Below are 11,463 nucleotides of genomic sequence, written 5' to 3'. Positions count from 1 at the left end.
TACATCTGTACAGCATCCCACTGCTTTGTCAGAAATACATGACAGTTATGGTGGTCTGGCAGCAGTACATCTGACAAATATCTGGACATAACATCACACTGGGTAAGTACACTAAGCTGTTAGGCATGTAACAAAGCACTGTGTAAACTACAGGCAGAGTGCCACAACACTGGCCTACATTTCTTATGGGGGAATACTCATGTACCTGCAAATATAGCAGGCTCTACAGGCATGTCACAGCGCAGAGTAACAGACACCTGTGTGAAAGTGCATACCCACAACCAATGTGAACACAGCCACAGCCACATATGGTAAGCAAGCTTAATATTACAGTATATGGACTGTCTGATCAACACCATCCTCATATGTGCCACTCACACACTAACCCTACATATACTGGGCCACTACACAGTGTGCTCCGATGCCTGTCTGTGGTACGGGACATGTGTGTGTTTGGCCCTACAAACATGTAAGCCAATAGGGTACCATACACTGGAGCAGCATGTAACATCAGATAGAATAGGACCAAGAACAATTACATCTACTACAGTCTGTACACAGGCCAAGGTACATATTCACAATACACACACTGTCGACAATCACCATAAGTACACAGATCTCACTACTGTACACACTACCATAGAATGCCCAGGTTATTTCCTGAAATATAACCCCTACTGTACAAAATATGTCTAGCAGTCTGATATCTCACTGGCTTGTTATCAGGTATGATGTCAATAAATAATGGTGTACTGAACATATGCACCTCTTACTGCATGACACATGTACAAATGTTGACAGAGTTGTGGCTGGAGGCACAAACATAGGGCCAATATTGATATGATGCTGTGATAACCTCATACTTTTACTGTTGTAACAGGGTTTGTTGTGGCATATGTCCTATGAGGGATTTGAAGTCAGTAACTCTCATGGCTGTCACCATCTACTGACTGCAATCCTCAGACTATGCTTCTGCAGTTCCAAGATAGGTAATCTGTGAGTAAAACAAGACACATAAGACTCCAAACACTGGCCAGTCTACAGTTAACCCTACAGGTTGGAGTTTCCTCAACCACATAACAATGTCACGATGGGTATTAAATCATGTAGACCAGCCATATACACAAACCCTGTTAAACCAACATAATTCCAAATGCAGAAGAACAAAACTTACATTCTGTAGTCATGTCTGGAACATGGCTCTCCTGTTTGTTGGCCTGTCTCCACAGTGTATGTTGTTAGAGAGATATCCCACTACTATCTGTGATGCTGTTTGCCAAACACTGACATGAAGTCCTGCTCACAGTGAATGAAAAGGACCAACATCCACATGTTGTTCCTAATTATAGAGTGTGTTTCCATGCAATTGGCTATGGGAATGTTACCACAGCTGTTCCACATGCAATCAACTAGTGAGGGACTGCAATTCATGCACAGGCCATCAGGTGATCATGAGCATCACTTTCAAAACACAAGCTGCTGCCTAATCAAGGCAGGTGTACTTCTCTACATCCACCAGAGAGGGGGTGAGAGAGACAGACAGAGACAAAGTAAGATAGGGAGGGGGAGGAGAGTAAATGATAAGCATGCTTGTGTCACACACTTACCAGTACAGGGTTTTAAACACTTGCCTGACTATGTATTGCTACTAAATGTCTATGCAGTTATTGGGGTCTATATCATAATGTCAAAGCCTGACAACTTTGAAGCTCTAAAGCACAATCATGCCATTCTGGAGGGGAAGCTGCAGACACATGCTGATGGGTCTGTGTAAATGGTTTAGTACCTTGGTACAGTGGTGGCTGAGGATCCCATGCTTGTACATCCATTGACATGACAGTATGGTCATATCCTGCTGTGGCCATACCTCACAGCTGTACAGATTCACACAGGTTACCCAGAGGCAGGGGTCATATTTCTGGTTATTACCTCTTCACATTGTGGTTTACAAGCAGATTTGTAGCCACCCATTCCTGTGTTTGTAGACAGGGATAGTATGTGCACATGGCTGAGTTTCAGACTTCACACACTCCATGGTGTCCATGCTCCTACCCCTCCCCCCTGTTATTATATCCTCTTCCAAACATTACCTGATAAGTTCCCTATACTTATCACTTCATCCCAGCAGTAATTTGGTGTTGGTCCACAGTTCATGCAGTAGAGCATGGTGGACATGATACTGGGATTTGTTGACATGGCCTTGCATTTGGGTTCTGTGGACTGTGTTATGTTATTTGGGAGTCCATGACATAACATACATTGGCAGTATGGGTGAGACACAGGCCTTTGACAGAGGACTGTTGGACTTTTGGTAGTAATGCAGGCCAGCTGTAGCAGGCCATTGCATTGTGTCACTCCTACAGTCCCAGATTGCAAGCCACTATATTCCCTTGGGGTGACAGGGTAGGTGTACAAGGTATTAATGTCAATAGTTTCTGTCATTATTGATCGAGTGGTGTGTATGCTGGCAGGGTGCTGCTTACAGCTAGGGACACAACTACATGGGACACCTCTTCAACATGCTGAATTCTGTGGCTATTTCCATACGGAGGTGGAAGTCATATTGTACTCATTCCCAACAGCAGGGATAAAACCTGTGCGGTACCTTTGGGTGATGGTGGGGTGAGCTGGGAGCATGTATGTTATGGACACTACTTGCATTTGACTCACAGATATATGTGGGGCATTCCACTTATGCTGGCTTGTGCAGGGACATCAGCAGTTTCTCAGTACTTCATACCTGTGACCTTTGTGGTCTGCCAGTGTTTGGCCAGACGACATTGGTATTCCATACTACAAACGCAACTAATGTGCTGCTATCCTGTATGTACAATTTCAAAGATTTGTCAATTTGACAGTAACATATTATACACTGTCTAACTGGGGTACTTCCACCTGTATGCTGTTTTTTATGTCTGGGCCCATATTCATGCCATGTCCATCTTTCAGATGGTGACAGATATTACATCCAAACAATTACTATGGCTTACTGCTGGAATGTGTTTTGCTGGGATGCATTGTGTTTGGCACTGCAGTTGTGAGAACTTGGCCCTGTCATCAGCAGTACTGGCCAATGGCCACCAGGGCAAACCTCAACATGCCTACATGTTGACCACTCTCACACACTATACAACACACACCAACCTAACACATGCAGCCCTGCATATTGTACACATGCTACAATCTATCCTGCTACTTTGGCCAGCTCAGGTAATCTGTGCTCCACTATTATACCTACACATACATATTACTACATTTCTATATAGGATTGTGTGTGTGTGTGGGGGGGGGGCACACCTGACAGCTGTACACATTTGCTATGACTGTACTTGTATTCCAGGTACTCCATTTCATTCTGTATTCTTACCTATCATGCAGACTACAGGCATATCCGTGCACTACAGTTCTTAAGTTTTATTGACCTCCATTTCAGTTTCAGACTTCTTACCCTTCAGAACTAACATCCCACTGCCTAACCTGTTGTAGTCTGTCTGTGTAGGTCTGGAGGGGGGCTGTTCTCCATAGTCATCAGTCAGAGGCCTTAGCACAGCCTATCTTTGTGTTTGTCTATGCCTATCTTGCTGGCTGAGACTGCTGTTGGTTATGTGAGTCTCACTGACTGGCATGTGTGTGTCCTATGGACACACATTTGCCCCACCACATTTACTGCAGTGGGTTTTGTCACCTTGTCAAGTACTGGCTACTATGGTTACACCAGTATTTGTTACAGATTTCATGCTGCCACTATAGGTGTCTACTATCTGCTGGCATCCCATTCAGCCACCCGATTCCCTTGCATGCTCACATCTGTACCATAGATACAAGTAACAAAACATACTACTCCATTCAGCAATTGATAGGGAGAGTGACTTACCTTGTTGCTATGCCAGTACTGAGGATGGTGCTGGAGGTCTGACTATGTTGGATGCACATAGTACACTCCCTATACATGGTTAAGCACAGGTAGTGTCATGTTTGGCATCCCTTTTACTGTATGTGCAAGTCAGAGAGAGGTGTCATTCCCTGGGTTCCTACTGTGTCAGTGTATGTGTTATGCGTTGCCTCTTTGCCAAGGCCTGGGAATACTGGGCACGTCTCCTTCTGCCTACTTGGGCAGGCTCAGGTTGTTCCTCCTCCTAGTCACTCTGTGCCTGTGCAGGCCTTGTCAATGGTGGGGGGCTGTGTGGCCCTGCCCTGTGCTGTTCCTGGTGCAGCTGTTTCCACAGGATCATACTGTGTAGCATGGCACATACAATGACAATTTGGGTACATGTAGCTGGTGAGTACTGCAAGGCTCCACTGGATATGTCCAGGCACTGGAACTGTGACTTGAACATCCCAAACACATGCTCTATTATGATTCTGGTCTGTGCGTGTGCCTCATTATGGAGTCCTTGTTCGGGTGTGTGTGCATTTCTGATGGGTGTCATCAGCCACGGCCCCAGTGCATAATCAGCATCCCCCACTAGGTGGCCATAAGGGATGTCCCCACTGGCAAATCTCTAGTACAGCTGCGTCATATGCCAAACTTGGGAGTTGTGATAGCTTCCAGGGCAGCCAGCACACACATTCATTATAATGCCCTGGGCATCACACATGATCTGGCAGTTGATGGAGGGGAAGCCCTTGCAGTTGCTATAGACCCTACCCCACTCATCGGGTGATGCTTTGATGTGTATGTGCGTACAGTCTACAACACCCACTACCTCAGGGTATTCTGCTATTTGATGGAAGAGATGCATATTGCTGGTCAGCGCCTCACAGGTGTTGTGGAAATATACATGCTCACTGGCATGTGCTGACATGGCATCCAGGAACTGGTGGAGTACCCTGGATGCTGATGCCTGTGAGATCTCCATGATGTCCCCATTTGGCCTTTGGAAGGTACCTGTGGCTAGTATTCTTAGGCCTACACATACCTTGGTATCCACTGGGATGGGTTCCCCTCTGTTGGTTCTGTGTGTGAGGAGTGCTTGGCACAGCTCAACAATTTGCTGTAGGAGATCCTGGCCTGTCCACCCTATAGCGGTCCACTATCTCCAGCTCATGTAGCCCCTGGTAGGTTACCCTGGGTCTGTACACTCTTCTCCATCTCCTCACTGCGGGTTGATCATCAGCATTCTCATCCTCACCACCCTCAGCCTCTTCCACATGTTTATTTATGAGAGCTAATGCAGCCCCTGTCATTTTATTGCTTTTGTTAGGTAAAATTTGCCCACTTGTGTCCACCGGTGGTGTAGAGTTTGTGGGAAAAAACAGAGGGAAAAGTGTTTGCATAGTATATAGTAGTGTGCTGGTCTGGGTTGGGCTGCTGCCTGTGTAACTGGCTGATTCTGATACATTTCACCTGCCAGCTTTGCTAGTTCTCCTTGATTACCTTCCTACTGCTTTTTCCCTTCCCATTGCCTTCCTGTTTAAGCCTAGGGGCACGCCACACAAACACAGTGCTCAGATATACATGGAGCTGCTATTTCCTGATTTCCTTTTTTCTTTTTCATTTAAAACATGGTGCACGGCGCGCACACCCGCTTAGGGAATGTAAAGAGTGCTTGGCAGCTTCCAACACACACCCTTGCTTAGCTCTGCTAAGCCAGGGGCAAACCCGAGTTACAGGGCTCCAATAAGCTTACAGTATGCCTGACACACCCCTCTATGATGTCAGCTAGCTCTTAGACTTGCACCATGTTCTTCCTGCACCTACATGATTGGGTGGAGGCTAGCCATGAGGGGAATCTGGGATTCAGTATTATTCCACTCATTTGCATAGGATTGCCTGCTAATGCCTAGTTGCAAGTCTGACACTGAGCCTTCCCCCTTAGCAACCACTATTCACTGGCCTTGTTGTCTTCTGCTTACCATTGACGTTAATGGCAAAATTGTGATTTTGCATGGAAAGCTTTTTTCAGGGTTTTTCTGTTATTTTCCAGCCGACTCTGTTTGCGTGCCACTGCCCTATGCTTAAACAGCTGAAATCGGCCAAAAAAAAAGTTATTTTTTTTTATTTTTGCAATTATTTTCCATGCCAATGGCCATATATTTGGCCATTGGCATGCTTTACACGTTATATACACCCTTTATTTGGAGCAGTCATGGCTCCATTTTGTAGTTCGCAGAAATGTACTTGGTTAGTAACCGAGTACATTTCTGCAGATTACACTAGCCTGCACGGCCGGCTGTCAGCTTTCTGAATCATGAATTCACCTTGTTTGCATGTTTTTCACCTGCAAATGGGGTAATTTGCATACAGGAGCTGTGTCCATGCAGGAACAGTGCAGGAGCGCTCGTGCACATCCTGGGAGCTTGTTCCTGGATCTCCCAGTGGCCATATTGCCTCCAGCAGCTCCTGCATGCCATGCAGAGCTTGCTGAATCCCGTGGTCTGTCTTTGCAGGACTTGTGCATTATGAAATAAGTTTTATTTTTACCACTATCAGAAATCTCAGCTGTGTGCAGTCAAAAATGAGCTATACTTTCTGCTTATAGGGACTGACTGTGGGTGAGAATTGCTGACTCTGGTTGTCTTGATCAGGTTAAACAGTCATTAGTCTGGCTTTTGCAGGACTACTGTGCACTGATGTAATGCAAGTTAGGATACTCTAGTGTGGCTGTTTCTTTTACCACAATTGGACATTTAAGGTATGCAGTCAAGTGGCTCTAATTAACAAGTATGGACATTGGTGGAATATAATAACAATGATCTGAATGACCTTAAATCAGGAAGGTAAATCTAAATGATCAAAAGGAGTATAAGCGTTTATGCAAGGTCCAAAAAAAAGTGTGCGTGTCTGCTGTCTGTCTGTGTATGTGTGAATATTTGTGCATATGTGTTTGGGGACCCATGATTTGAAAACCATTTGAGGCCCAAGGTGAGCTTAATCCACTACTGACAAAGTATCATTCGTATTTTACCATTAAATACAGACTAACATTGGACAGATCACACTAAATTACACTAATAATTGCCTTTTGCTAAAAATTCCAGGCTATCCTTGCTTTTTTAAATATTTTTTGCTTGTTTATGCTTTTCATGGAATTTTGTGGAACCATGCTGTCCAGTGATGCTTAAAATAGCAGACTGAAACAGGCTGACAAAATTTGGGGCTTATTTGAGATGTTCTTATGCAAATGAAACTCAGCCACACTGAGATCTATAAATTGCATCACAGTGCACAAATGTATTCACTGTTTTAAATGTAGACAAACACAGCTTGCTTTAAGTGAGCTGCACTTTGCTCGTGCATGGTATGAGCACCATTTGCACCTCAGCTGGATGCCAGCATGCTATACCTTGCTTACAGTATGTTTGTATGTACAGGATTGTCTATGGCCAGATCTCACCCTCTCAGACTGCTATGATGACAGCTGCCCTATTTTCTCCTGCACAGTCCCTGTGACAGGGAAGATGCATCATGTCACAAAACTTTAAATAAAGCATTTGCTGACGTTTTCGTACAGGAATTGTTGTGTGTTCTACTTCTTGTTTTTGTGATAGGGGAGAATTTCGGTATATGTAAAGAACCTTAAAAACATGTAGAACACAACTATAATTTTACATTCTAAAAAGGTTACTGTCTGTTTACAAAAAAGCTTTGTGGTGGATTGGCGTTATGGCCTGCCCTAATAAATGTCTGTTGTTACACAAAAATTTCCAATGTTACCATTTCAGTAGGTAGCAACCCTGTATGGGTGTATGGGCTGGGCAGATAGATTTCACACTCTCATGGATGTGGTTCTTACTTTAGTGTTCCTTTGTCTCAGACTTATACATCCCATTCTGAACTTGGTACTTCATGGCACTGTAGTCCATTAAAGCCTAGGGTCAACCTCCAAGCTGGTCCAACAAAGAGACCAAAATACTACTCTCCCTGCTGCAGGAGGCATATCTACAGAAAATGGTACAGGCTGCTGCTGATTCCACGTGGAGGAACATTGACATCTGGCAGAAGTTGGGAGATCACCATCGTTGATGGGGCTCCCCCACTCCAGGGAACAATACCTCCACAGGTTTGGCAACCTGCAGAGGCAGGTGAATATTTTCTTTTGCCAGCTTATGAGATCAAACTGTCTGATATCTGTTTCTGGGAAATTGCAGTACAGCAAGGAGTGGGAATTTGCCCTTTCCCCCACTGTTGTTCTCATATATATGTCTTGTATTTCAGTAATGTGGCTGTTCGATGTAACTATAGACCCATATACACACAAACATGTATCGTATCTCTCTCTCTCTCTCTCTCTATATATATATATATATATATATATATATATATATACATACATATATATGTGTGTGTGTGTGTGTGTGTGTGTGTGTGTGTGTGTGTGTGTGTGTGTGTGTGTGTGTGTATGTGTACACGCACGCGCGTGTGTGTGTGTGTGTGTATGTATATATATATATATATATATATATATATATATATATATATATATATATGTATAAATATGTGGATCTACTTCAGTAGATCGAACTTTTACTAGTTCAAACCACATATGGCTGAGACCATATGTTCGAACTCATAAAATTTCGAACACTGATGTAAAACCACATAAAACCAAAAAACACAAAACTAAACATCTATAGCAGGGGGGGGGGCTATGCTGCACCCACACACCCCCTTACTTAAATATATCAACTGCTAGTTCGCACTACATTGCAGAAATGGGAAATCTTCCCTTTCCGCTCTGCACGGAGATCTCCATTCAGTCAGATCAAACTTTTGCAAGTTCAGACATATGGTCTTGGCCATATGTGGTTCAAACTTATAAACATTTTGAAGGGGGCCCATATATATATATGTGTGTATATATATATATATATATATATATATATATATATATATATATATATATATAGTTTTCATACCTTAATGCCCATAGCACTACCTACATGCTTTCTCAATCGGCACAGAGATTGCCTGATTCTTTTAAAATCTCCTCCCACCACAACTACAGCAAATCAGTGCACGCTTTACTTCTGGGAGCCTTTTTAATGTGTCCTTTAATTGACATAAGCTTAAATGCAGAAAACATATTTCCACAACTAAGCTACAGTAAGTTAAAAAGTGAAAAACATATATTTAGATTAATTAACAACTGTGTAGGCATCGCACGAATCTTACACAATTTAAGCAGTCTAGTACTATGACCAGCAGCGCTTACTGAATGTGCTTTCTACTCATAGTACTTATACATTTAAAAGCACATTTTCATGGCCAGTAGTAATTCTGGTAACCAAGAAAAGGTGCAGGGAAGCATAAGCATATAATGTAAACAAAACAGCCTTGTTGTAAATAATCCTATTATGCGAGCAGCACGCAGTCAGCTTATATGAAGTAAGGGCAAGTTGATTACAAAAATTAAGATGCAAGGGACTTTAAATGGGGAGAATGGACACAGATTATAATGGTGATAGTGCAGACATAAGTAACGGGGTAAAAGGAGAAAGTGTACTTAGATAATGCAATCAGGTATGATTATGTTGAAAAAAACATTTTAAACATAAATACTTCTCTATTGATATAATAAAAATTAATCCTGTTTACAATTCTTGACCCATGCACATAACTAAAAAATCGACATGCTAGCAAAAGATGTGAGAGGGACACAAAGCAATATTGTAACAAAGGGGAGTAAATGTGATATTAATACTGATAACTTGCTGAGTTGAGATAATTGTTAGTAAGGACAGTGAGTACATTAGGGGCTATTTTCATAGACTGCAGTTACTGAATACAACGTGTATGTACAGAAAATGTATGCATGATGACAGTACTCCTGTATTCTCTACTTCATCATGTATAAACAAGATGAAATGAGCCCTATAACTGCTGTGTCGTGCACATCATGTACATCCGAAAGGGACGTTTTACCATTTGTTGTCATTTCCTACCATAGAAAGGGGATATATACTTTGAAACATATATTAGACAAGCATGTGTCATTAATTCATGTATATCAGAAACAGTAATATAACACTCAAAAACACAAGTGACAATTCCAACACAGATCTGATGATATTTCCGAAGTTTACGGTCTCCTTTCATAAATGGAGTCCATCTACTACATGATTTTATTGGGCAAGCTCATAACAAATTATAGCAAACATTGTCATAACAGCATGCAAACAACACAAACACACAAGAAAGTGTCCTAAAACAGGTCCAGTCCTTGCATAATGTCATACAGTTTCAAATGCTATATAAGTCCTTATGTCCTGTAGAGCTCTACACTGTGAAGAACAGAATTATGGTAATACATAAATGGTTGGAGGAAGACATGCAATATCGAGCAGTATTATTTGGAAATAAAGTAATGTCTGTGAGCAATTAATGACATGCTCAACATTTGCATCTTGACAGACTTGAACACATGCCAGGACAAATGCCTAAATATTGAATATCAACTTTTGATGCCAAAGAAATAAGCATATGAACAGAGGGTTTACAGCACTTTTCTACTGTAATGGTTATATATTCCCTACCTTGGAGGGTGATGCCTTAAAAATGTGGCCCTCTGACTGTGCCATAATTACTTTCTTTGCATAAGCCACTACTGCTTGACACAGTGATCTGACAGGCAGATGTCACCAGATTCAAACCCCTGTCTATTACATTGCACCATTTATAGAGTTGTGTATTTACTGCATCTGCCACAGGAATGGAACTTGTCGCAGAAATGCTGAAATTAATGTGTCAGGTAAGAAAGGACATTTGATGATAATTTGTGCAGTATTATTTTGTCATAATGATGTCCACACAGCTCTGAACAGTACAATATCAATGTTTCTTGGCCAAGGAAGCTGTTTCTGTTTTGTATACACACTGTCCCAGAACTGAATCATACCTCATTTAGATATGCTATGCAAGTCATTAGTGAATGCATGTGCTGCAGAAACAATTACACCATGGCATTCACATAACTACTGTTTCACTGCCAGGAAATTACAAAATGAGTTTAATATTTCTTTATCCAAAGTAAACTTCAGTAATAACAACTGCATGCAGTATTGCTTGTGCAACATCAGTACATTCATATACTGCTGCCCTTTCCTGGAATTGAACATTATGCTGTGTAAGCCCATTAGCTAACAACTTGTGTATGAATTACATACAGCACAGTGAAAGTCTTAACATACCTGTGAGAATCTCACCTATGTAAAACACTTACATCATATTATTGTGTTGCAATAAGGTTGTATGAGATAAAAGGGATGAGAGAAGCTTTTCCCATTGTAAACATACATATTATAACAGTTGTGGATGTCATTCATGCATACCAGCAGAAGGACACCCAATGCTTACAGTTACTCAATGTAGATTTTTACACCTGATTATATGACGACAGCAGTTACATGAAATTGTAAAGAATGAACATGTGACAGTGCATGTGTTACTAAAATGGTGAGATATTTGGGTATTTAAAATAGTGAGATATTTGGGTATTTGAAGCCATGACATTTATTGCTGCA

The sequence above is a fragment of the Protopterus annectens genome, chromosome 2.part2 (assembly GCF_019279795.1).
Source record: "Protopterus annectens isolate FY-2018-M chromosome 2.part2, PAN1.0, whole genome shotgun sequence".
Lineage (NCBI taxonomy): Eukaryota > Metazoa > Chordata > Ceratodontiformes > Protopteridae > Protopterus > Protopterus annectens.
The sequence above is the reverse complement of the archived record's forward strand: the minus strand, read 5'-3'. Positions refer to the sequence as shown.